At 41.8% G+C, this 26,093-nt stretch overlaps 1 pseudogene; it reads left to right on the forward strand.

Annotated features, from left to right (window-relative positions):
* Nucleotides 1-26,093, forward strand: part of LOC141117811 (embryonic protein UVS.2-like) — a 107,290-nt pseudogene that overhangs the window by 72,588 nt on the left and 8,609 nt on the right.

Below are 26,093 nucleotides of genomic sequence, written 5' to 3' on the forward strand. Positions count from 1 at the left end.
TCATGGGTTATATAATGGATACAGCAATCACGGTGATTTCCTACTACGCTCCTAACAAACAACCTACACCATTCCTCTCACATATATTACAAGTGATTAATACACACAAAATAGGAACAGTGATAATGTGTGGGGATTCAAACCAGGTCCTCCTCCCATTTCTAGATAAATCACCTTTTACACCATCCAAAATAACCTCTAGATTACCTTTTTCTCAACTTCTTTCCAAATACAATCTGGTAGATTCATGGAGAGAAAGTAACCCAATGAAAAAGAAATTCACTTATTTCTCGCACCCTCATCAAACCTTCACCAGAATAGATCATATTTTTCTAACAATAGGAATGATACCAGAAATTATTGCATCAGATATAATTCCGATTCCGTGGTCTGACCATAATGCAGTATACACTACTATAGCCTCAGCCATACCAAAAGCGCATGACCCAACGTGGTACTTACCGGACATAATGCTCAAACACCCACTACATCAGATGGCCATTGAACAAGCTTTAAAGGAATACATATCAATTAATAATACAACAGACATCTCCCCAATAACACTGTGGGAAGCTCATAAGCCTGTCTTGCGTGGTACAATACAAAGACAAATGGCACTATTTAAACGGGAACGCAAAAATCTAGCAAAAAACTAGAACTCAATTTTAATGCAGCCTACATATCATTTCAAGATAATCCATCTCAGAGTACAAAATCTCATCTGGAAAAATCTAGATTGGAATACGATCTATTTCTCACTGAGTCAGTTGATAAATCCCTCAAACGCTCCAAACACAATTTCTACATGAATACAAACAAACCAGGTACATATTTGGCTCGGGCATTAAATTCAACTAACAAATCTTTCAAACCAATACGTTTGAAACTATCAAAAAATGTTTACACTTGTAATCCAGTTAAAATAGTCCATAAATTTCACTCACATCTCGCAACTTTATACAAGACAAACAATGAATTTAATCCTACAGAAGCTGAATCCTTCTTCTCAAAAATAACCTTACCTGAGTTATCTCAGAATCAAAAAAGCAGTTTGGATGAGCCTATAACTATAGATGAAGTTGCTAACGCCATAAAAGACCTAAAACTTAACAAAAGACCAGGCCCAGATGGCTACTCGGCTTTATACTATAAAACATTCTCAGAAATACTCTCTCCCATTCTCACTGAAACTTTTAACAAACTTCTAGATGGACATTCTTTTCGGCAAGAAACATTAATGGCAATTGTTTGTATGATCCCAAAACCCCTTTCTGATGATACTTCCTGTGTGAATTATCAGCCTATCTCTCTGTTAAACCTCGATATTAAATTATTAGCAAAAATAATAGCAAAACGCCTCAATAGCATTATAGGAAAATTAATACATAGAGATCAAGTAGGCTTCATGCCAAATAGACAGGCAGGCGATAATATACGCAGGGCAGTGTTATTGGCACATATTGCTAAAAAACTGAAAATCCCTTTATGTTTTCTATCTCTCGATATTAAGAGGGCATTTGACACAGTATCCTGGCAATATATGCAATATTCATTACAAAAATGGGGTTTTGGACCCCACTTTTTAACATGGATCAAAGCATTATATAATAAACCCAAAGCCTATATAAAATATGCTGGATACAAATCTGAAGCCTTTAATATCGAAAGAGGTACCCAACAGGGTTGCCCATTATCTCCCTTATTATTTGCCCTTATACTCGAACCCATGGCCCAATACATCAGAACAAACCAAACTATAACTGGCATTGAAGTAGGAGGTATTACACACAAATTATGTATATTTGCAGACGATATATTACTTTTTCTATCATCACCACAGGTCTCTGGTCCTAACTTAATACCAGCTCTTGATGGATTTGCAGCCCTATCCGGCCTTATGATTAATCCTAAGAAATGCCTAGTGCTTAATATTTCGCTCACAAACATGGAATTGATCCCGGCTAGGGCTGCCCTCCCATTCACATGGGCAGAAAAATCAATGCCATATCTTGGAATTCATTTAACAGCATCTCATTCTGACTTATTCTCAACCAATTATCCTCCTGTATTAAGACAGATCACAAATCTAATAAAACAATGGTCGCAACTTCCTTTATCCTGGATAGGGAAGATTAATGCAATCAAAATGACTATTCTACCCAAATTGCTTTATCTATTCAGGGTCCTCCCTATTCCAATTCCTTCCTATTTTTTGAGAATAGTACAAAAAAGAGCAACTTCGTTTATATGGGGCTCTTCTAAACCACGTATACATATACACACACTACATCTTCCCAAAAATAAAGGAGGCCTGGGATACCCTAATTTTACTAACTACTACAGAGCAGCACATTTGGCCAGTCTGTTCAAATACCATGCAAAACAGGAAATCCCATTATGGGTATTTATAGAGGCTTCAGAAAATGACCCTCTATTAATATCAAATTTATTATGGCTTGATCCTAAAGACCGCTTTAAAATTCATAATCCCATAACTAAACACTTCTTATCTCTCTGGGATAAACTAAAAACCAAATATCAGTTACAATCTCCACACAATCCTCTCCTTTCTTTTATCAGAAATCCGGCCTTTTATCCGGCATGGATCTACCCAAATTCTTTTAAAGCTTGGACAACATCAGGCATTCAGACACTAAATGACTTCATAGCATCTAAATCATTCCTTTCATTCCCATCGCTTAGAGAAAAATATGATCTACCAAACTCTGAGATATTTAGATATCTCCAAATCAAAAATTTCTATACACCATTCCTAAAGGGGGATACACCATTATCCCAATTATCCATTTTTGAATCAATCTGTACAAAAGATCCATTTGCTAAAGGTACAATTTCATCACTTTATAATCAATTATATGGAGTAGCAAATCTTAATAGACCCTCTTACGTTCAGAGGTGGGAGGAGGACCTGGGACGAACTTTATGTGTTTTAAAGTTTTATTGGTTTTTCAAAAGGATAACATGGAATATCATTACAATCAGAATATCCGTTGGAAAATAGGTTCAATGTACAAAATAGGTCAATAACTTCTAGGTCAATAATGTTCACCACGGAGAAGACAGTCTTTAGGAAGACCTTGTGCGACCTGAGTGATTTAAAGAGGCGGTTATTAATCCGTCTCAGGCCTCTAAATGTCTGATGACTTTGTTTACCACCTCGTCTCCTAACACCCCAGTAGGGAGCTCACTGTGTCAGGAGAGGAAGACCACGTCTTGCTACTAGAGGCCTCGAGTCGGGCAAGGTATTAGTTATGTCTTCTATTTTTCTGGTGTGGATTGTCTGAGTTATTAACAATCAAAACCAGATATAGAGATCAATCCAGAGTTAATCCAGGTAAAGTAACAAAATACAGATAAATCAGTATATAATTAAAACAACGAAAATATGTCCCGGTTTCAACTTAACACATGTTCTGATGTTGGTTATAATTACCATGGGACATGACCCGCGTTATCCCGTAAGGGGATAAGGAGGTAAGTGGGGGGGAGGGTAAGAAGGAAAAGAGGTGAAAGATAGACAGAGAGAGAGCGATAAGAGTTAGTCATCTGCCCGTCCATTCCTGAGTTTATTCATTATTATTAACTTTTAGTGAGGGAACACCCACTCCGACGTATTTAGCCCATGGTTCCCAGGTCTTCTCAAACTGCACTGAGGTGTCTAGCATGGAACTCACCATCTTCTCTTGGGCCATTATCCATGAGATTTTGCGTTTCGCTGCTATAACAGAGACCTTAGGGAGCTTCCATGCTTTGGCCAAAGTGAGTTTGGCACCAAGCAGGATGAAGAATATTAGTTTATGCTTGTATTTCGGTGCCCCTGGAATTTGGTGGTTGAGAAGAGCCGTCAGAGGAGACCTGGGGACCGTCAGGGCTGTGACTTTAGAGATTATTTGAAAGATTTTAGTCCAAAAGCTTCTAATTTTAGGACATTCCCACCAGATGTGTATCATGGTACCCTTCATGTTGCAGCCGCGGAAACAAAGTGGAGATACCGAGGGGTACATGATGGAAAGTCTGGAGGGAGTTAGATACCATCTAGTGATGACCTTCAAGCTAGCTTCAATTAATGAGATGTTTAGTATGCCTTTAAAGGATCTAAAGAAGGTTTTGTGCCAGTGTTCCAGGTCCCAGGATTCCTGAAAATCCTTCTCCCATTCCAGCATGAATTTTGTTTTCCTGTCGTTTGTTGCAAGCGAGGAGTAGATTATGGAGATCCCCCCCTCTGCTCCAGAAGCTGCCCACACCATAATTCATATGGGGTAAATTGGGGAGGGTCCGGCTTAGAGACCCAGATGGAGTGAAGAAAATGTGATAGTTGCATATATCTGAACCTCTCCGACATGGGCAGGTCCAGATGTTTAATGCAATGGGCTAGAGAAATTGGTCCGGCTGAGGTAAAATAGTTCCCGATCCGATACAATCCCCTATCCAACCACCATCTAAACGCTTTAATATCTAGGCCCGGGGGGAAATCTGGGTTACGGAAAACGTGAGCCAAAGGTTTGCTTTGTGAGACTAGAGAGGGGTCCTTCCTAAGGGTATCCCAGATTCTCAATGACTGTGACAAGGAGGGGGATAGGATGGGAGGCCTAGATTGTGGGGGGCACCAGAGGAGAAAATCTATCGTGTAAGAAGGGGCCGCTTGTCTCTCCATTTCTACCCAGTCAGGTTTGGCTGATTTAGCATAGACAGTGGAAAGCTGAGCTAGCCTGGCAGCTTGGTGGTACCAAAAGAAGTTTGGAAGGCCTAGGCCCCCCCTTTTCCTCAGATTATATAAGGACTGTCTTGCCAGTCGGTGGCCCAACTTTCCCCAAATGAATTTAACCACCTTATTTTGGAACGCTAGGAGATGATCCTTGTTGATGGCAATCGGGAGCGAGCGAAATATATATAATAATCTTGGGAGTAGGGTCATTTTGATAGAATTTATCTTACCTAGCCAGGAAATTTTGTGCGGGGACCATTGTTTAAGATCTGATTCCAATTTTTTGTAGATTGGGGGGTAATTAGCCTGGTATAGTTGTTCAAATTTAGGTGTGAGATTGATACCAAGGTATCGTATGGAGGACTCGCTCCACGAAAAGCGGAAGGAGGTCTTTAACCGGGAAACTAGTGACTCTGGGAGTGACACATTGAGCGCTTGAGATTTAGAGTAGTTGACATGTAGTCCTGAAGTCTTGGCAAATTGTTCCAGGAGTTTACAGACCACAGGGAGGGAAGTAATCGGGGACGTAAGGTAGAGAATGAGATCATCGGCAAATAAGCCGCATTTGTGAATTTTGGGGCCACACCTGACCCCTGCTATGTCTGGGTTAGTACGGATAGCAATTGCCAGCGATTCAATTGCTATCGCGAATATGAGTGGCGACAGCGGGCATCCCTGGCGAGTCCCTCTCGCTATTTTAATGGGTTCTGACAATTGCCCTTGTAATTTAATCCTAGCCTCTGGGTTAGAATATAATGATTTAAGTAGGCCGGAAAATCGGGGGCCAAAGCCCCATCTTTCTAGAATAGTAAATAGATAAGACCAGGAGACAGAGTCGAAGGCCTTTTGTAGGTCTAGCGACAACAGCATACCTTGTTGATCACCACCGCCATCCCATCCCGACTGTAAGATCGAGACCACATCCACAGTTCTTCTGATTTGGTCTGGACCCTGTCGTCCAGGAATGAATCCTACCTGGTCTTTTCCTATATAAGACCCAATAAAGGATGCTAAGCGGTCAGCCATAACTTTGGTCATTATTTTAAGATCATTATTGATCAAAGAAATGGGTCTGTAGTTGGACACTTCTCCCGGATCCTTATCCGGTTTGGGGATGACGGTGATGAACGCAGTATTCAGCTGTGGGCCCAGAGGTTCCCCAGTAATTTTGGAGTTAATAAATCTAGCTAGAAACGGCGCTAAGGTGTTCGCAAAAGCTTTATAATATGGCGTGGAGAAGCCATCTGGACCCGGGGCCGAGCGTCTCTTTAGGTTTTTTATTACTTCCAGTACTTCCTCAGTCGAGACTGGGGCCTCCAGTCTATCTCTGTGTTCTGCCGACAGAGTGGGAATCGGCAACTCATCCAAGAATTTGTTAACATCCCGGGTCCCACTCGACTTATGGTTGCTATAAAGATTCGTATAGAAGCCATGAAAGGCTTCCATGACTTTCAGAGGATTTGCCGTGTGTTGTTGGCCTGCTATTTTAATTCTGGGGAAGGCGTACGAGTGAGTGCGAGGTGTGAGTCGGGAGGCCAAGAGAGACCCAGGTTTATCTTTTTGGTAGTAGTATTTTGCTCCTTGCCATAAAATGCGTTTTTCTGCCTTAACTGTGAGAGCTAGATTGAGCTCCAAACGTGCAGCGTCCAGTCTGGATACCGGAACCCTGGCTGGGTCTCTCTTGTGCTCCGAACACAGTTTGTGGAAGGTCTTTTCTAGATTATTTATTTCCACCCTATGTTCCCTTTTGATTTGGGATGAAAGTTGGATTAGTTTCCCCCGAATGGTCGCCTTATGAGCCGCCCATAAGGTTTCAGCAGAAACATCAGCAGTATTATTTAATGTAAAGTATTCTGAGATAGCTTTTTCGATTTCAACTTTCCTGATAGGGTCAGAGAGAATTGTTTCTGGTAATCTCCAGAAGGTAGGTTTGGTATGTGTGGCAAAGTTATTTATTGTTACACTCAACAAGGAGTGATCTGACCATACTGTGTCTGAGATTTGTGCTTTTCTGGCTGACGGAATTAGGCTATTGGAGATTAATAAATGGTCCAGACGGGCATATGATTGGTGTGCATGGGAGAAATGAGTGTAGTCTTTTTTTGTTGGGTTAAGTTCTCTCCAAATGTCCGTGAGGCCATGTAAGTATATTAATTTAGCTATCTTAGAGCTAGTTCTGGTTGGGCGAACGGACTGAGCCCGTGGAGGTTTGGACCTATCTAGACCTTGGTCGAAGGCAACATTCGAGTCTCCGCCTAAGATTATGGAACCTTCCAGTAGGGGGTCAAGAGTCTTGAATAGATTACTGAAGAATTTCAGTTGTCCTGTGTTCGGGGCGTAGTATGATACCAGGGAAACTAATCTACCCTCTATAGATCCCTTCACCAGGACAAACCTCCCCTCTGGATCCTGCAGTACCTGTTGTACAGTGAATCTACAACTCTTGGAGATGAGAATAGCTACCCCTCTAGTTTTATCTTCCGCGTTAGCTAAATAGAATAAGGGGAAATGGGCATGAATGAAGGGGGGACTGTACCGGATCGGGAAGTGCGTCTCTTGAAGAAACAGGATATCTATTTTGCGGGACTTCATATAATCCAGGACCTTCCTTCGTTTAGAAGGTGAGTTCAGCCCTTGAGCATTATGAGTCGCCACCCGAAGTGGGGGAGGTGAAACATTGTCAACAGCCATGGAGCACAGGGGGTGGGCCCGCCCCCAATCCACCAACGCTTACCTGATCCACGAAGCTGAGGGAAATCGTAGCGAGTGTAATGAAAGAAACCTTTCGCATCTCGTGTGGAACATGGACACCCACAGGCAGACGACCAACTGTAGGAACAAGAGAAGTTAGAACAAAGAGAAGAAGGGAGAAAAAAGGGGAAGTTGAGGGAAGACATTTCAGGCCTCCTAGGGGCCTGAGGGAGTAGTGAAGGCTTAGGAGCCAATCACTCAATGTAGAGCCATACATGTCCTGTCCCTGTGTATCGGGCGGACACCTAACCCAGGGAGAAGGAATTACCAAAACCTCGGGGTAGGGGGAGGCACAGCAGGACTGCCTCAGCCCCGGCGCACCTTAGGTTAAACAACCAAACTGTAAAAATATAATCACTCTAATTTGGGGGATCCGGTGCCTCCAACAGCCCACCACCCACCAGACCCCCCACCCCCGGGACAAAAGGAACCCGGGGGTGGGGGGACGGACTTGTTAGTAACTAGCCTAGAGGGAGTGGGACCGGGCCCATCCAGCCAGCTTTTCAACAACAAATATTAGATATAAAACTTTCACGGATTTTAGCAGTAGTAACTGCATGCCTAGAACCACCAGGGTGCCAGTGCTATACGAGGAAATAACAGTAAGCCCTGGACACCAGCAAGGAGAGCTCACAGCAACGCTGTTTTTCTATAGTGAGCTTCCCGCAAGAGGGACCCCTAAGGGTGTAGATGTCAATAAACAATTAATTAGGCAAGAAAAAAACAAAAAAGAAAAAAAGGGGGGGGGGGGAGACGAATAAAACAGGCAAAAGGGGGAAAAAGGCATTCTCTCTGTCTCTACTCTTCCCTTCCCTGTAAAACAAATCCCCCCTAGAACTCATCCCCCCTCCCTCCCCATTAAGGAGACATCTGTCCCCAAGTCTCCCTGAGCTCAGACTACACACTGAGGAGAGAGATCAAAAACAAAGTTAGTGTTATTAGAAAAAAGAAAAAAGAAAAACTCTTGACTCGCTGTGTCACGGGGGTCTGGCCTCTTTAGAGCGTTTGTATTTGGGTTTGTCCCAAACCGGCTGAAGTGGACTCGCTGGAGAAGGGCGTTTGAAAGAGCTTGCAGACGAATTCGTTAAGTCCATTGCTGATTCTTGTGAGATGAGACGGAGGTCCAGGAGGAGCCGTTCTCCATCTTGTAGATTACGAAAGGAGTATGTCTTGCCTTTGTAGTCAAACTTCAGTGCAAAGGGGAAGGCCCATTTATATTTGATATCATGTTGAGCCAGAACCGTTAGCAGGGGTTTCAGCGACCTTCTTTTCTGTATTGTGGTTGGTGAAATGTCAGCAAATACTTGTATTGCATGGCCTCTGCATGTGAGAGGGTGCTGATATCTGCATTTTTTCATAACTTCTTCCTTCACTGAAAAGTAGTGAAGTTTGACCACTATGTCCCTAGGTAGGCCATCTTTCCTGAGGGGTCCCAGTGTCCTGTGGGCTCGGTCAATCTCCAACTTATGGGAAGGTATGTCAGGGATAAGTAGTTTAAGAAAGTCTTGAACAACTGGTTTTGTGTCTGTTATCGATTCTGGGAGCCCCCTTATTCTGAAGTTCTCCCTTCTAGACCTGTTTTCAAGATCATCAATACGGGAAAGCGCAATGTCCAGCTGATCCTGTATTACCTGGATGTGTGCAGAATTTTGCCTGGTCTTAGAGATAGTCTGATCCAGTTTGTCCTCAATTGCTTCCATCCGGGAGCCCAGTACTTGGAAATCTTCCCTAATGTCTCCCGTGATTTTAGCTGCAGTTTGTGCTAGGCCTCTGTCCAGAAGTGCTGACAATTGGGAGAAGAGGTCTGGAGCAGAGAGCAATGTGTGAGATGATAAGTCAGTCAAAACAGGCCCTGTTCCTGAGGTGGGAGAAGTAGGCCCCATGGTCAGGTGCTGAAGCTCCTCCAGCGACTGTGTAGTGATGGGCTCTATAATTGCAGGGGTGGGAGTAGCAGGTTTAGTTGTACTCACTGGTGTTCCAGGATGGTTAGAGCGGGTGACTGCAGCATAGGACAGCTTGTCTCCCTGTCTTTCCTCGGCGTGCTGTACAGCATTCTGTGCCGTCTGCAGCATGGCGTCGGCCATCTTGGATTCGGCCCGTCCCGCCGAAGCTCTAAATCGCGGCTCCAGGTCCCTCCTGCACGAACCTGCCTTCATAGGCTCGTGCCCCAGCTGTTCTGCCCGCGGTGTGTGTGCAATTTGCGGCCTCCGGGGCCCCGGATCCCCTGCTATGTGCGCCGTATGGCTGAGGCAGTGCGGAGCTCCGGACTTAAGCAGCCATCTTGGAGCAGACCGCGCATGCGCCCCTTGGGACGAACTTTAGAAGAAACGGACTGGTCTAACATATGGCTCACATCTAAGTCATCTTCACCCAACATCTTAGCACTGGAGACAAATTATAAAGTCCTAACTCGCTGGTACCTTGTACCCGCTAGAGTGGCAAAATATTTACCTAATACCTCAACTCTTTGTTTTCGAGGATGCCCAGAAATAGGCACATATTTACACATATGGTGGACGTGCCCAGTAATCCAAACCTTCTGGAAGGAAGTCTTCGTGATTGCATCTAAAATATTTAAAAAAATAATACAACCAGATCCATATTTAACTTTACTTAATCTAAAACCGGAATGGTTAACACTCTCTCAATTCAAAGTTATGATCCAACAAATAACGGCTGCAAAACAAACAGTGGCCAAGGCATGGAAATCTCCTACATTGGTACTAGCAGAAACAATTCACAGAATGAATAATACAATGTCCCATGCTAAGATGGTAGCCATCGATCAAAATCAAATTCCAAAATTTGAAAAACTTTGGGATCCTTGGATAAAACAACAGTTCCTGTCAAACTTCAATGACTCTGTCCTGTTGCCATGGTAACAGATTAAATGACTTACAGAGACACCCATTCTAAGGCTTCAAAGAGAACTAAAAAGAATAATAAACTGACGAGCGGGACAACCTTGTGGACCATACCTCTACCTTTCAACCCTTTTTCTTCTTTCTCTTTCCTTTTCTCCACCTTATGATTAAAGCTCATTATCAGAATGTATTTGACCTATATACACTCTACTTGTAAACAATATGTAAAGTAGGTATAAATCATTTAAATACCTACAAAAGTAACTAAGGAAATGATATATATCTTTAATTTAGGTTTACGTGAACCCAATGTTTAATATTTGAAATTTCATGATATTTACCTATATAAACCCTACTGTAAAACAATGAGCTTACTTTATAGATCCTTGTAAACTTACTTTATGTATCTTTATAACATTGTATACTCAATAAACTTCTTTTGACAAGGAAAAATTGCTCCACACTATTCATGCAGCAGGGGTATCATTAATGCATGAGGGTATTCTGTTGGCACAATGATTTTACAATATAATATGTTTTGACATTACAATTATTTGTTTACATTTGTTGTTCTTATGTTTTTTAGCCCGAATGTACTATCGATTAATTCATTTATTAACATTGCATAGAGATAAAATTATATAAAATGATTGTGTGTACATACATAAGGTTGATCCATCACAATTCCATCAATTGGTTATTTGGTTTCATCTATTTATGTATTTCCTAACTCAAATTTAGCATGCCATTCATTTTTCATATGCCGCATAGATCACACAACGATTGGCAGCATCTGGTAGGATGATTAAGGGTTAGAAAACCTTTGGGATGAATTAGAGCAGAGACTGCGAGCCAGACAGACATTCTCTCCAACATCAGTGTCTGACCTTACAAATGCGCTTCTAGAGGAATGGTCAAACACCTTGTGGACAGGAATTGTGTTATTTGGATGGTGAACTGTATTGGATTTATATCAAACATATCGTTTGGTGTTGAGGCCAAATAATTCAATTTTAGTCTCATCTAATTATAACGCCTTTTTCCATGTTGCCTCAGAATCTTCAAGGTGCGTTTTGACAAAGCTCAGTGGTGGCTTCATAAGGCCTTTCTTGAGGAGTGGCTTTTTTCTTGAAACCCTCCCATACAAGCCGCATTTGTGGAGAATTTGTGATATTGTTGTCACATGCACACAATGGCCAAACTTTGTTATAAATTCCTGCAACAGCTTGAGTTGCTGTAGGCATCTTGATAGCCTCTCTGACCAGGTTCCTCCTGGCTCTTTCATCCAGTTTGGTGTGATGTCCTGATCCAGGCAGGGTCTATGTTGTACCAAATACCTTCCACTTCTTATTAATAGACTTCACTGTGCTTCTAGGCATTGATAAAGTCTTTGAATTGTTTTGTATCCATCTGTATCCAGGCTTATATGCAAGTAATTGGGCATACAATGGTTATAGGGGTCCGGGTCCTGCCCTGGGGGACATGTATCAATAAAAAAAGTTTGTAAAAAACGTCATTTTTAAACTAGCAGTGATTTTTTGATTTTTAAAGTGAAAGCATAAAAATAAAAAAATCCTTCCAATATAGTTCCTGGGGGGTCCCCTTAGTCTACCTGTAAAGTGGTAGATCTGTATCATGTCTAGAATCTGCTGCAGAAAAAATTGCATTTATAAAGCCAAAAATATGACATTTTCCCTGCAAGCTGCCTTTATTTTGCTCAGCAACAGCTGGGGAGCCAGTGTGAATGATGAGGCCACAATGTAGTGCACTGGGAACAAGATTAGAGATTTTTTGGATACATTCTGGTGTCACTTTGACTTTGAATAGAAGTAACAGGTGCGTAAAAATTGGTTTTGGGTGTTTGTGGCGCCTTCTCACAGTAACCCTATAGAGGTAATCTTGATAAAAGCAAGAATTGGCCTTGCTGTAAAAAATTGCAATGATATGCACCTGTCAAAGAGGTGCAGAAAAATTGGTCTTTGGGTGTTAATTGTGCCCATGAAACCTATACCAAAAACATTCTTCCAGATGAATTGATTGAACACCCTCAAAGCTAGGCAGCCTCGAAGTCCGACAGAGATTCCACATCCCAAAACGACTTAATCAGTGGCATTTGCATCAGGGGCTTCATAGCTGGTAATCCAGAACTGATTAATTTTTATAAAAGTTAAACGATCCACGGAGTCTGTGGACAGATGTGTTCTATGATCAGTAACAAAACCTCCTGCAGCACTAAATGCCCGTTCTGAAAGTACGCTGGATGCAGGGCAGCCCAACAACTCAATAGCATACTGGGCAAGTTCTGTGGATCGTCAGCTAGAAAGCTCTCCATCTCTGTTTTGGCCCAGAGGTAATCGTCCACCATGTGATGCCGATGGGATATGGAAGCTGACAGCCCTGGGGGGCGAGGACTAGAAAAATTCCGAATTGCCTCACTTAGGCAGACACCTTCTCCAACGTTCCTCTCTTGAACATCAGAAGACTCAAATCGACATTTTCCACCACACAGAGCCCAGACTTAACATTGTCCAGACATTGAAAATTTGTGGAATGACTTGAAAACTATAGTCCACAAAAGGTCACCATCAAATTTAACTGAACTGGTGCAGTTCTGCAAAGAAGGGTGGGCAAAGTTAGTAGAGACATATCCCAACAAACTAAAGGCTGTAATTAAAGTGGAGTTACACCCAAAAAAAAATTCATTAATGTGCATGAAAAAAATGAAAAAAAAGGATTTGAAAAAAACATTTTTTTTACGCACCTCTTTAATGCCTGTTGCTAGGGGGTCCCTCGTAATCTGTCACCTTCGGCGCCTGTGCTCCTGACGTCACTTCCCTCAGCGCAGGAAGGGAGATCACCTCTCCCCCCTCCCTCTAGGAAAACTTCTGAGACACGTGACAGGTCCCAGATGATTGCGCGGCCAGTGGCCTGTTTTTGAATTTGTTTATTTTTTTCTGACATGTTGGTATTATGTCTTTCACTGGATGTTATAAGTTGTAAATACAGCTGGATAAAACAAAAAACTGTGTCTGTCTTCATTTCAGGCTGCAAAGCAACAAAATGTAATTATTTTAAAGGGGGTGATTCTTTTTTTGTACCCACTGTATATATGGAAATGCATTGAAGTAGGTAATTGTATTTCAGTTATGATTCATTATAGATATCTACCTCTGTGTTTTTCCTGAAGAAGGGGACCATATGGTGAGAGTGGATGGGCCAATTAAATCAACCTGTTTCTTTGGCATGAATGGACAATTAAAGGTGTACTTTAGCTCACAGCTATTACAGGTATTTAATCATGTTACATGTGGTCACATGGCCATTATTATGGTAAGGTTGTGCGTAACTGAGTTAATCTATTTTTTTTTTACATTTTTTGTAATGACTTTGTGACTTTCTCATTTTATTATGTCACACTGCTAAGTAAATATCCAGTTGTATTTTATATGCAGTACAATTGATTTTTTACAGCTGACATATAATGGTATGTTTTTCAAGCTTCAAGGCAAAAAAAAGACATTTTAGACATGGGAGATAAAGAATAGAATTATATGTAAATCTTAAAAGGGATAGTTCACCTTTCCAGAAAACATGAAAAGGTAACCTAACAATGGATGCAATCCCCACCCCCCTGTCCTCGCTGTACTTACCTCCCACAATCCTGAGCTGTCAGGGCTCCCGCAAGCCGTCCACCATTCCAGGAATTTGGAATCCTCGCTGCTTTCTTTCCTCTCCAACCAGAACTGTAAGGATGGACCAGGTGGATTCTGAGTGGTCACCGTCACATGGATGGTGCACATCCCGTGATGTATGATAGGGAAAACTGGATTTTTGTACTTACCTGTAAAAATCCAATTTTTAAAGTATATAACAGAACACAGAGGTCCTTGAGGTGTATGGATTTTCTTTTTTTCCAGTGTCCAATCACCTATAGGTGGTGCGTAACTCTTATGAGTAAGGATGAGCCGAACACCCCCCGGTTCGGTTCGCACCAGAACTTGCGAACAGACCAAAACTGGGACTCGAACGTTCGAAAGCAAAAGTGCTCATTTTAAAGGCTAATATGCATGGTATTGTCCTAAGAAGTGTTTGGGGACCCGGGTCCTGCCCCAGGGGACATGGATCAATGCAAAAAAAAGTTTTAAAAACGGCCGTTTTTTCGGGAGCAGTGATTTTAATAATGCTTAAAGTCAAACAATAAAAGTGTAATATTCCTTTAAATTTCGTACCTGGTGGGTGTCTATAGTATGCCTGTAAAGGGGCGCATGTTTCCCATGCTTAGAACAATCTGACAGCAAAATTACATTTCAAAGGAAAAAAAGTCATTTAAAACTACTCGCGGCTATTAATGAATTGCCAGTCCCGAGTCTCCCGACAATACACATAAAAGTTCATTGATAAAAACAGCATGGGAATTCCCCACAGGGGAACCCTGAACCAAAATTTTAAAAAAAATTACGTGGGGTCCCCCTAAATTCAATACCAGGCCTTTAAGGTCTGGTATGGATATTAAGAGGAACCCCATGCCAAAAAAAAAAAAAAAAATGACGTAGGGGTCCCCCTCAAAATTCACACCAGACCCTTCAGGTCTGGTATGGATTTTAAGGGGAACCCCGTGCCAAAATTTTTTAAAAAATTGTCGTGGGGTCCCCCCAAAAATCCATACCAGACTCTTATCCGAGCATGCAACCTAGCAGGCCGCAGGAAAAGAGGGGGGGACGAGAAAGCGCCCCCCCCTGAACCATACCAGGCCACATGCCCTCAACATTGGGAGGGTGCATGTTGATGAAGACAAGGGCCTCATCCCCATAACCCTGGCTGGTGGTTTTGGGGGTCTGCGGGCGGGGGGCTTATCGGAATCTGGAAGCCCCCTTTAACAAGGGGACCCCCAGATCCCGGCCCTCCCCCCCTGTGTGAAATGGTAAGGGGGTACAAAAGTACCCCTACCATTTCACAAAAAAACTGTCAAAAATGTTAAAAATGACAAGAGACAGTTTTTGACAATTCCTTTATGTCTTCTATCTTCTTTCTTCTAACTTCTTTCTTCTTTCATGCTTCGGTTTCTTCCTCCATCTTCTTCCTCTTCTGGTTCTTCCAGGAAGATGCTGGACGAGAACACCAGAAGAACCATAACAACCAGAAGAACCAGAAGAGGAAGAAGATGGAGGAAGAAACTGAAGCATGAAGGAAGAAAGAAGTTAGAAGAAAGAAGATAGAAGAAATAAAGGAAAAACTGTCTCTTGTCATTTTTAACATTTTTGACAGTTTTTTTGTAAAATGGTAGGTACCCCCTTACCATTTCACACAGGGGGGAGGGCCGGGATCTGGGGGTCCCCTTGTTAAAGGGGGCTTTCAGATTCCGATAAGCCCCCCACCCGCAGACCCCCACAACCACTGGCCAGGGTTGTGGGGATGAGGCCCTTGTCCTCATCAACATGGGGACAAGGTGCTTTGGGGCTACCCCAAAGCACCCTCCCAATGTTGAGGGCATGTGGCCTGGTACGGTTCAGGAGGGGGGGCGCTCTCTCGCCCCCCCTCTTTTTCTGCGGCCTGCCAGGTTGCATGCTCGGATAAGGGTCTGGTATGGATTTTTGAGGGGACCCCACGCCAATTTTTTAAAAAATTTTGGTGCGGGGTTCCCCTTAAAATCCATACCAGACCTGAAGGGCCTGGTATTGAATTTAGGGGGACCCCCACGTAATTTTTTTTTTTAATTTTGGTTCGGGGTTCCCCTGTGGGGAATTCCTATGCCGTTTTTATCAATGAACTTTTATGTGTATTGTCGGGAGACTCGGGACCGGCAATTCATTAATAGCCGCAAGTAGTTTTAAATGACTTTTTTTCCTTTGAAATGTCATTTTGCTGTCAGACTGTTCTAAGCATGGGAAACATGCGCCCCTTTACAGGCATACTATAGACACCGCCCAGGTACGAAATTTAAAGGAATATTACACTTTTATTGTTTGACTTTAAGCATTATTAAAATCACTGCTCCCGAAAAAACGGCCGTTTTTAAAACTTTTTTTGCATTGATCCATGTCCCCTGGGGCAGTACCCGGGTCCCCAAACACTTTTTAGGACAATACCATGCATATAAGTCTTTAAAATGAGCACTTTTGATCTCTCCCATAGACTTTTAAAGGGTGTTCCGCGGCTTTCGAATTTGCCGCGAACACCCCAAATTGTTCGCTGTTCGGCGAACTGACGAACAGCCGATGTTCGAGTTGAACATGAGTTCGACTTGAACTCGAAGCTCATCCCTACTTATGAGTAAAGATTAATATGGCTGCTCTGTGTCCAATGATAAACTCAAAGAAATTGATTTTTACAGATAAGTACAAAATCCAGTTTTATTCTCTATGACAGGCCATATCACTGTCATGGTGATAATAAAATTTTCTATAAAGTAATACCCTTTTTATGAAAATTTTTCAAATGGATATAGGGGGCCTCAAGTGCTGCTCCTGACATAAACAAGTGTTATCATTTTCAGTAAAAAACAAAGGGATAGAGGGATGCCAAACAGCCTCATAATACACTATATTATCAAAATTATTGTGATACCTGCCTCAAAATGCATATGAACTTTAATGGCATCCCAGTCTTAGTCCGTAGGGTTCAATATTGAGTTGGCCCACCCTTGCAGCTTTAGCAGCTTCAACTCTTCTGGGAAGGCTGTCCACAAGGTTTAGTAGTGTGTCTATGGGAATGTTTGACCATTCCTCCAGAAGAGCATTTGTGAGGTCAGGCACTGATGTTGGAGAGAATGTCTGGCTCACAGTCCCCTCTCTAATTCATCCCAAAGGTTTTCTATTGGGTTTCGGTCAGGACAGTGCGGGGCAGTCAAGTTCCTCCACTCCAAACTCACTCATCCATGACTTTATGGACCTTGCTTTGTGCACTGGTCCAAGTCATTTGTTGGAGGAGGGATTATGGTGTGGAATAGGCATATAACCGAGTAGATAAAGTCCCATAACCAGTGGATCCAAGCAGCCGACTTTACCAGGCAACTGTCAACCACCGCTGCAGGGGAGACGCTGATAGTGCTGGCTGGAAAGGATGTCTCTACACAGAATCGCAGTGTCTCAGTCTCTTGCTGCTTGTGATCAATTGCATAGAATCATGGAAGATGCATTTCTGAGAGCAACTTCTGTCCTTCCTCAGAAAAACTAACAGTAACCTCTGGGATGTAAATACCTGTCCTGCAGTGTGGGTATTAAACCTTAATAATCCTACCAGATGCTGCCAATCATTGTGTGATCTATGCGGCATATGAAAAACGAATGGCATGCTAAATTTGAGTTAGGAAATACATAAATAGATGAAACCAAATAACCAATTGATGGAATTGTGACGGATCAACCTTATTTATGTACGCACAATCATTTTATATAATTTTATCATTTTTTAAAGTTTTTTTCTTTTTATGAAAAATATATAAAGATTTTGTATCTGTCTATGTATAAAACATGTTATATAGTAAAATAATTGTGCCAACAGATTACCCTCATGCATTAATGATACCCCTGCTGCTCTTCTGATAGATCCTGTGAAACCCCTCCTAGGACACTTTGTCACCAGAAGTGATGTCAGTGGCCATGTAACTCCAGCTCGGGGATGAAATTTCCAGCCAGTGAAATACAAGCCACTTCTCTATGTGTAACAAGTGGCGGCCGTGTGTCTGTCTCCTACTAGAGACAGACACACTGCTAGGTTTTACCGGGTGTTGGTCTGGGCAACACAATATGTGAGTGATCATTCATTATCTTTGCGTACGACACATTTGTCTTATTAAAAACTGATTGCACAATGATCTTGTCCATGCCCTTTTATCCCTGAGTTGGTGTTCATACAGTACATGAGGGGGCTTAAAGAACGGGTGGGGACACAGACTCTCGATATAATACACAAGTGCATTTGGACCCATATATCACCTGTATCGAAACGTCTGGTAAGTTTCCGTGTGTACGGGGGAAGGAATGGAATCACTGAAGGGCACTTTTTACTGCATGAATAGTGTGGAGCAATTTTAAGAGTGCAATAGAAATCACAGCTGGCACCTTAGCTGTTCAATTAGTTTTGGACTTTTAGGGACATTTAGAGGCATTATGTTGGGATAACACATAATATTTTTTATTTTGCCTATTGTTTTTATTTTGGATATTTATATAAAAAAGCATGTATAAAAATAAATATATATAAATCTATGTAAGACATACAAGAAAATACATATGAGCCTATATATAGGAACTAGTTGAGCTGGCCTATTTCAGATGGAATTTGCAAATCAAAATATATGGAAAAAAAATGTAAAAACCGCGCTATGGAAAGCAAAACTGAAAGGAGGGTGGCAAAATGATTAGCAACCCTCCATCACTTTAGGAGCTGCAATTAATATGTACAACATCAATACACACATAAATAGAAAAAATTAGAAAAATCGCGCTACCCTAAGAAAAGGAAAAAAACTATATAGTGAATAATCAGTATAGGCAATAAAAAATCAATTGGTAACATTAATCAACTGTGCAAGTAATATTCAGCATCAATTAAAATTGACGTTTGACATGTTCAATAACAGATGATCAATAATCAATAAACAATATATTGTGATAAACACCAATGAGTGATAAATAATAGTCCATCAATGAGTGAAAAAAATTGTGAATAAATTCTTGTCTCTGAATATTGTGTGAAATCCACCACCGCAATCACCAGGAATGCGCCCTTACCGGAATACCATGATCCCCCATCACAGAGGATCAGGGAAAGTATGTGTTGTAATATACACCGGCTCCATGAAACAGCAAACGAACTCCAGAGAATGGGCGGTCACTTCACAACGGCTCAGATCAGCAGGGAAATGTCATTGTGCATAGAAGAAAATAAATGCTCCAATAGTGTAAAACCAACGACTATTTATTATTAAAAGAAAGTAATGCACTTACAGAATATTGAATGTAAAAAACACAGAAGGTCTGTTGCACCGGCTGGAGCACAAACAGACAGCCCATTCCTACTGGATTAATGAATGGAGACGAGGTGACGTCAGCGCATCGCTCCGTCCTACGTGTTTTGTAATAACTTACATCGTCCAGGGGCCTACACGATCGAAATCCAGAGAGTGGTCAGGCAGACAAAGGTCATACATGAGCTGGCAGTGAAGTACAAAATCAGCAGGCTAGAGAGTAGTCAGGAATTCAGGCACAGTATTCAGAGTCACAAAGCAGTCACAACAAACAGGGAGCTAGTCCAAACAAACGGGCACTGAGAGATAGGAAGTGCTGCTATTTATAAGCTGCTTTGATTGTAGATTGTCCACAGCTGGCAGCGGGTGGGGCTAGTGAGTCCAAGGTAATACCTCAAACTGGGAGAACATAGCCATAACTCCAGAGCTCTTCTGTGGCACAACAAGTAAGACTGCAGCTGTGGGACCAGGAACATCCCTATTTGAATAAACCCAGGTACATGACATAATATGGGTAGGAGAGCTTTCCTATCCTTTGATGCTCATAAACCATTTGATGGTGTTGAATGGGACTATCTCAGGCTGGTTCTGTCCAAATTTGGTTTTGGTACACAGTTTATATTCTGGGTTTGTCTCCTCTGCAGTGCGCCAACTGAATCCATAAGAGTTCTAGATAGGGTCTCACCTTCATCTAGTAAATACCTACAACATGTCACTGGGTATACAAAGTATAGCCTGATATGGCGTAACAATAACTATTCATAACTAGCCGAGTTAGTGCATGGCGCTCTGTGGAAGTCATATGGGATAGTTACTATGTCTCAGGTTTTTAAGGATGGTTTTCTGATACCTTTTGCTTCCCTGCAAGCCGTATACTTGCTACCTGCCCATATGCAGTTTTTCTACTTAGAATTTTGACATGCAGTCAGGACACAGGAGGACATGCAGGAATGCTATCTATCTTCCATCCCTATTTTCAACTTGATCAAAATGGCTGAAAGCTCTAAAGGTCTTATTTCACAATGTTATAGCATGTTGTTGTCTGCGTTCCACAAAGGCCATCCTAGCAAAGCGACTTCGCTTTGGGAGAGAGACCTAGGTCCGATGTCGGGTGATCAATGGAAAGAGGCGTATCAGGCTGTGGTAACCTGCTCTCTAAACATGGCCCAGAAGCTCTCTCAACTTTACATTCTCCTACGCTCTCACTACACTCCCCTGAAGCTTTATAAGATGGGATACAGTATGGAGCCATATTGCCATAGATCCAGAAGGGACCACAGGGACTTAATCCATCTATTATGGCATTGCCCTAAACCTCATCACTATTGGGGCAGGTTGTAGATACATTAACCACTTACCGACCGGCTCATGTAAAAATATGTCGGCAGTTTGAAGAAGATCACCGTTATCGGCGGCGGGAGAGGTGCCACCCTTTTCCAGACGCTCTCCTATGCCCTCCGCCGCTTACCGGAGCCGTCTGTGCTATGGAGATGTGTGAGGCGAAGATGGCCCCCACCTGTCTCCATACCATAGGAGGGCGGAAGTGTCGTCAAAACATCACTTCCGCCCATACGTCTTAAAGGCACATTTTTCTGTTGTCATTTTTTCAAATGACAATTTTTTTTTTTTTTTTGCATTTTAGTCCAAATATGAGATCTGAGGACTTTTTGACCCCAGATCTCATATTTAAGAGGTCCTGTCATGCTTTTTTTCTATTACAAGGGATGTTTACATTCCTTGTAATAGGAATAAAAATGACCCAATTTTTTTATTTAAAAAATAGTGAAAAAATAAATAAAATCAAGTAAAATAAATAAGAAAAAAAAAGTTTTTAAACTTCTTGACGAGCTCGCGCGCAGAAGCGAATGCATACGTGAGTAGCGCCCGCATATGAAAACGGTGGTCAAACCACACGTGTGAGGTATCACCATGATTGGTAGAGCAAGAGCAATAATTCTAGCCCTAGACCTCCTCTGTAACGCAAAACATGCAACCTGTAGAATTTTTTAAACATCGCCTATGGAGATTTTTGAGGGTAAAAGTTTGACGCCATTCCACGAGCAGGCGCAATTTTGAAGCGCGACGTGTTGGGTATCAATTTACTCGGCGTAACATCATCTTTCATAAAATAAAAAAAATGGACTAACTTTACTGTTGTCTTTTTTTTTTATTAAAAAAAGTGAATTTTTTCCAAAAAAAGTGCGCTTGTAAGACCGCTGAGCAAATACGGTGCGAAAAAAAGTATTACAATGACCGCCATTTTATTCTCTAGGGTGTTAAAAAAAAATATATATATATGTTTGGGGGTTCTAAGTAATTTTCTAGCAAAAAAAGACTGTTTTAAACAAGTAAACACCAAAATCTCAAAACGAGGCTAGTCCTTAAGTGGTTAAATATGGTATTTAAGTTAAACATCCCATTGGACCCCAAATGCTGCCTCTTAAATGTTGTAGAGGAAGCCATTGAGGATGAACACCCTAGGACAGCAGCGGGAAGGGCCCTTTTCTACGTTCGCCGGTTAATTCTAATACTGTGGAAGTCCCCTGATACCCCTACGCACAAGGCCTGGGTGTCTGCTGTCTGTAATTCTCTGCTTGTGGAACACCATATTTTTACATGACGAGGTAGCCCCAGTAAACTAGAAAAGGTGTGGGGACTGTGGTTAGACGCCCCTGGTTTCAGCTCACGGGAACTTGTTTATCAGAGGTTGTTCCTGTGTCCAAATATACCATAGGGTTTTGTTGTTCATTTAAATTAGGATAATTATATGCACCCTTGTTGCACTTTGGGTGGGATGGAGTCAAGGATGCACAATACCAGCATTGTATTTGATATGAGTATGTGAGCACGGGCATCTGTCTGTGTCAATGTTTCTGTAATTACAACCTTTGGATATCTATGTGGATGTAAGCTTTATAGTATTGTCTTGTTTCGGACTGTTATGTTGTCTGTTTAATACAATAAACTTTTTTCTGATTTAAATGTGGATAATAATGATAAAAAAAAATGTAATACTTAAATGAAAAAAAATAGCTAGATATAGAATCTAATTAATTTATCTACACAAGTAAAATGAAATGTCGAGCATCATTATTGATCCAATATCAGCACATCTGGAACAATTGGAAGAGAAAACTCATAAACAAACAATAAAATATGTTATCATAAACCAAAGGGCGATCATGAAGAGGCACATTTTTCAGTCAGTACTATCAGTCAGTGGCGGGTGCTGCTCAAGATTTTTTGGGGGTGCAAACAAATGAAAAATTCTGAAAAAAACCCCATCAATTGCAGCCTCACTATGCCATCAAACGCAGCCACTGTACCCATCAATTGCCCCCACTGTGCCATCAAATGCCACCACTGCCTATCAAACACAGCCACTGTGCCCATCAAACGCTGCCAAAGTGCCATCAAATGCTCCTACTGTGCCATCAAATGCTCCCACTGTACCCCATCAAATGCTCCCCCTGTGCCCCATCAAATGACCCTACTGTGCCATCCAAAGCTCCCACTGTGCCCATCGAGTGCTGCCACTGTGCCCTCCCTCACCCATAGTGGCGGGCGATGTCCTTGATGTCTTCTTCTCCTGTCCTCTTCACCCACCCTCTCCTATCATTGGACACTTGATAGGCGTCAAATCACAGTGCCTGTTGTTTCAGCCAATCAGGTGATGGGTAGCAGAGCCTATGGCTCTAATCAGGTGCTTCAAAAACACTCCCCGCCACTTTAATTCAGGCGCCCATAAAGGAGCTGGGTGCCTGAATAGGGGGTGGCAACAGCAGCCATGGATATATTCATGAAATGCATGAATCTTTCTATTGGTTTATTGGTGATAGAGGGGGTGGCTTGAGAGAGGAGGTGGCGCCGCCACTGCTCAGTGTCTCCCCTACAGTGGTGGTTGTCAGTTCATTAATGGCAGCTGGAGCCACTGGCTCGGATCCACTGGTTCTGGGACTTTCTCTGCTTGGCTATATGCCATTTCTCCTTCTTGACTTGATAGTGCAATATTTATTGGTTTTAAGATTGCTTTACTACACTATGAGGCTGTTTGGGTCTCCTCTCTATCTTTATTTTTTTGCAGTTTTGAGTTCCCCAAGAAGGCAGCAGCATAGCCAATAGTCATAGATAGTATTAAGTGTTTAGCAACCAGCTACACCTCCAGGGCGGCACAGTGGGAAAGTGGTTAGCGCTTAGGCCTAGGGTGAAGACCAGGTTTACCCAAATTAAAGTGATTCTAAAGTCAGAAGGTTTTTTTTTTTTCTCTGTGCATTAAGATAAAAAAAACTGTGTGCAGCAGCCCCCCCCCCCCGAACCCCTAATACTTACCTGAGCCCCAGCTCGATCCAGAGATGTTGCACGAGAGTCTCAGCTGTCCGGGACTCCCCTCCTCACTGGCTGAGACAGAAGCAGGGCACCATTGGCTCTCGCTGCTGTCAATCAAATTCAGTGAGCCAATGAGGAGTGGGAGGAGGCAAGGCTAAACCACAGCTCTGTGTCTGAATAGCCACACAGAGCAGCGGCTTAGCTCGGGTGCCCCCATAGCAAGCTGCTTGCTGTGGGGACACTTGGCATGAGGGAGGGGCCAGGAGTGCCTGCTGGGGACCCAAGAAGAGGATGATTTGGGCTCCTCTGTACAAAACCACTGCACAGAGCAGGTAAGTATAACATGTTTATTTATTATTTTATGAACAAATATGAGACTTTAATAACACTTTAAGCAATCACAGTTTAATTTAATATGATCAAACTTCAAATTAAAAGAGAAATTATATCTGTTTGTTTGCTATGGTTTTTTGCATTTTGTAAAACATCATTGTTCACGGCACTGTATTGATGAATTATCTCATAGAATGTGTATAACCTTGAATACAAAAATAAATGTAAAATTACATTGTCAGTCCCAATTTATTTACATTTTATCAGAAAAAATCAGTTGGCAATGATATTACTCACACAAGACCTTTTTATGTCATTATAGACAATTGTCAGGAGACCATGACAATCAATTACAAGTTGGACAGCAGAACACCAAGACAATAATAAGATAATAATGACCATAGTGTCACACATGAAATAATTATACATTTCTAATTCCCATACACGTCCACTTAGGTCATTCTTGAAATTTGGTTTCCTGTCTCATGATTGGTCAGATCTTCTCTGGTACCTGTATAAAAGGTGATCCAGAAGATGAGTGTCACACCAAGCTTCAGAGAGAAGATATTCCACATTACAGTGAAGGAGAATTCTGAACAAGATGAATGAAAAAGTCTTCCTCCTGCTTCTGGGCTGTGTTACGGGGCTGGTGACCAGTCTACCTCTATCTGCACAAATACAGGTGAGATGATGAGCTGACATGAACAGTACAGGGGACAGGTGACAACTATATTTAGGAAATTATATTCCAAGAAGTTACTAACAATATTAGCTAGTGGTGAAGTGTAAATCAAACCAAAATAGTTATCCCCTTAGTTTTGGAAAAGTTGGGGGGTTAGGTATCCTCTTAGATTTTAACACTTATTACTACCCGGGTCGCCTGTAGGGAGATTTGACTTTTGTACAGCCCATTGCCATTAGGACAGAAAGTGACGGGTAATCTAAAATATTATAATTGGGAACAGAACAGGGAATACGGTAAAATCTTCCAATAATGACTGTTGTGGTAACATCTGTCTAAGAAAGGATTTTACCTTAGTTTTGAGAGATTCTCAGTAGGACTGAGGAGGATTCTGCAGGATGGGGATGAGTTGGGGCCAAGACTTGTTATCTGTTATTATTGTATTTCATCTGAAATAAGATATTGATGCAAAACTTTACTTTCCAGTACCATCTACTTGGAGTGAACAAAGATGGTAAGCTTTTTAACATTCTTATTTAAGGAATCATTTTTGCTTTCTTTCTGTTCTCTATCAGCTGTTTTGTTTGTTCTGCTTTTTCCTCCCGTTCATTAGCCTTTTTTTATAACATTCCTAATCCTAAATCCTAATTCCTAAATCAAAAATTGTTTGCACTGCTCCATTGGTCGTAATCAGCCTGGCCACATAATCTATAAAAAATATTTTCCTTCTCCATCTAGAACCAGCCTCTATGAAAGACCATTTTATAGCTCTTATGGTAAACATCCCTTACTTTAAAGAGATCCTTTCACCAATTTAAAACATTGCAGATAAAACCCTTAGAAAAATACATTTTAAATGTTTGCTTCCAGTATTTTCCTTTCCATAAATGATTTATTATTCACCTGCAATGTGGCTTTGAACTTGCAAAAAAAATTTGACTACTCTGAGAGTCACTTCCCTAGCCCAGCCCCCTCCCTCATTGTTTCTCTTAGCCCTCCCCTCTTCTGGGAGTGTCCAATTACTGTCTGTGCTGGCCCAGCATCTCTGTCCCTCCCCTCACCTCCCCACATAAACTTTGATTTAGCTGCTGGGGGAGGAGTGAAGAGGAATACTATAAAGTGTCATTTGAGCGAAAGCTCTGAGTCTGCTGGGGCTGATGACATCACATCCAAGCAGCAATTTCCAGCTTTCGGCTGTTTACACAACAGAGATATTTTACATTTAATGAGATACCTAAAATATGTTGCATGTGCATATAATCACCGCCATGTTTTTTAGACCCTGGCAACAGGGTATTTTTTTATAGCCCTCTCCTTTTGCTTAGGTGACAGTGTTTATGATAATCATGGAGATTCAGGCAAAGACCTAAAGAATTTTCCGACCAGAAGTTTCACAAATCAGGGATAGCTTTGAAGAGCTATCCTCTTTTTCATTCATAATTC

Source organism: Aquarana catesbeiana, linkage group LG13, assembly GCF_042186555.1.
Source record: "Aquarana catesbeiana isolate 2022-GZ linkage group LG13, ASM4218655v1, whole genome shotgun sequence".
Taxonomy (NCBI): domain Eukaryota; kingdom Metazoa; phylum Chordata; class Amphibia; order Anura; family Ranidae; genus Aquarana; species Aquarana catesbeiana.